This window comes from Mus caroli, chromosome 9 (assembly GCF_900094665.2).
Source record: "Mus caroli chromosome 9, CAROLI_EIJ_v1.1, whole genome shotgun sequence".
NCBI lineage: Eukaryota > Metazoa > Chordata > Mammalia > Rodentia > Muridae > Mus > Mus caroli.
In genome coordinates, this window is record NC_034578.1 from 52364699 (window position 1) to 52367257 (window position 2559).

Consider the following 2559-nt stretch of genomic DNA (forward strand, 5'->3'; position numbering starts at 1 on the left):
CTGCCTCCCGAGTGCTGGGATTAAAGGCATGCGCCACCATGCCCGGCTTTTGATGAACTCTAATCCCCAACAAAAAGACATAGGTTAATTGAATGGATGTCAAAACAGTATCCATCCTTCTGTTGTATATGAGATACACATTTGATGTGAGGTAACACATCAAAGATAGTCATTACCTCAGAGTAAAGAATTGGAAAAAAAAAACCTAAGCAAATGGATTCAAGAAGTAAGCTTCTGTAGCCATTTTAATATCTAGCAAAATATACTTCAACCAAAATTAATAAAAAGAGATGGGGAAAACCACATCGTACTCGTCAAAGGAAAAATCCATCAAGATCATGTCTCAGTCCTGAACATCTATTCCCCATATGCAAGGGAACACACACTTGTGCAAGAAATATTAACGCTTAAATCATACACGGAACCTCACAATTAATAGTGGGAGATATCAATACCTGACTTTCACCAATGGACAGGTCATCTAGACAGAAACTATGTAACTAAGGGACATTATGACCGAATAGACCTAACAGATATCTACAGAACATTGTGCCCAAACAAAAAAGAATATACCTTATTCTCAGCACCGCATGGAACCTTCTCCAAAACTGACCGTATACTTAGTCACAAAGCAAGTCTCAATTGATAAAAGGAAACTGAAATAACACCCTATATCTTATGAGACAACAATGAATTAAAGCTGGACTTCAACAACTACAGAAAAAACAGAAAGCCTACAAACTCACAGAAACTGAACAACTCTTTATTTAATGACCATTGGGTCAAGAAAGAAATATAGAAAGAAATTAAAGACTTCCTAGAATTCAATGAAAATGAATACATAACATATATCCAAACGCATGGGGCACAATGAAAACAGTGCTGAGAGAAAAGTTCACAGCACTAAGTGCCCTCAGAAAGAAGTTAGAGAAATATCATACTAGGGACTTAATAGCAACCTGGAAGCTCTAGAGCAAAAAGAAGCAAACACACCCAAGAGGATTAGAAGGCAGAATATAATCAATCTCAGGGGTGAAATCAATAAAATAGAAACAAAGAGAATAATATTAAAAAAAAAATCAACGAAAAAAAGTTGGTTCTTTGAGAAAATCAACAAGATAGGAAAACCCTTATCCAAACTAACTAAAAGACAAAGAGAGAATATCCAAAATCAGAAACAAAAGAGGAACATAACAATAGACATTAAGGGAATTCAGGGAATCATTAGGTCATACTTTAAAAACCTATACTCCAAAACAATTGGAAAATCTAAAAAGAAATTAATAATTTTCACGATAGATTACCATTTACCAAAGTTAAATCAAGATCAGACAAACAACTTAAATAGACCTATAACTCCTAAGGAAATAGAAGCAGTCATTAAAAATTTCCCAAGTCTCCTTTCTGCTCAGCTGTTCTCTTGTACAGGAGGCAACCATGTCGCTCAGCCAGAATGGCATGATATGGAAGCCTCTCTTCCACAAGAACTGGCATCAGCGAGTGCACACTTGGTTCAACCAGCCAGCATGCAAGATCTGTAAATGTAAGGGCTGGCAGGCAAACTGAATTGCCCCTTGTCTTGCATCTGGTCCCATCAGGCCCATAGAGAGGTGCCCTACAGTGAGATACCATACCAAGGTCAGAGCTGGCAGGGCCTTCAGCCTGGAAGAACTCAGGGTGGCTGGTAACCACAAAAATTGGCTGGCACCATCAGCATCTCTGTGGACCCAAGGAGGCGAAACAAATTCACTGAACCACTACAGGCCAATGTACAGTGCCTGAAGGAGTATCACTTCAGGCTCATACTTTCCCCAGAAAGCCTTTTGCTCCAAAGAAGGGAGACAGTTCTGCTGAAGAATTTAAATTGTCCTCCCAGCTAATAGGACCTCCAATGCCCATCTGAAATGTTTACAAAACCGAGAGAGCTAAGAGTCATGACAGAAGAAGAGAATAACTTCAAAGGCTTTGCCAGTCTTTCAATGGACAAGCCAATGCCTGGCTCTTTGGCATCCAAATAAAAAGGTAAAGGAAGCTGAAGAGCAAGATATTGGAAAAAAAAAGCCCAGGGCCATATGGTTTTATCATAAAATTCTACCAGAATTTCAAAGAGCTGATGCCAATACTCCTCAAATTATTTCACAAAATAGAAACAGATAGAACACTGCCAAATTCATTTTACAAGGCCAGTCACCCTGATACTTAAACCACCTATTTCCTATATGAACATTAATGCAAAAATAATAAAAAATACTTGCAAACTGAATTCAAGAACACATCAAAAATACATTACATCATGATTGAGTGGGCTTCATCCCAGGAATGCAGGAATGGTTCAACATATGGAAATCTGTCGATGTAATTCACCATATAAACAAACTAAAAAAAAAATCCACATAATTATCTCATTAGATATTGAAAGAGGCTTGGATAAAATCCAACACCCCTTCATAATAAAAGTATTAGATAAGGGACTAATATCCAATATATATAAAGAACTCAAGAAGGTGGACTCCAGAAAGTCAAATAACCCCATTAAAAAATGGGGCTCAGAACTGAACA

General features: G+C 37.6%; 1 protein-coding gene and 1 pseudogene across 2 annotated transcripts in view; one reads left to right on the forward strand and one right to left on the reverse strand.

The window, feature by feature from the left end:
• Positions 1-2559, reverse strand: part of Scaper (S-phase cyclin A associated protein in the ER) — a 343420-nt gene that overhangs the window by 70320 nt on the left and 270541 nt on the right. The window lies entirely within an intron of this gene.
• Positions 1438-2559, forward strand: part of LOC110301381 — a 4952-nt pseudogene continuing 3830 nt past the window's right edge.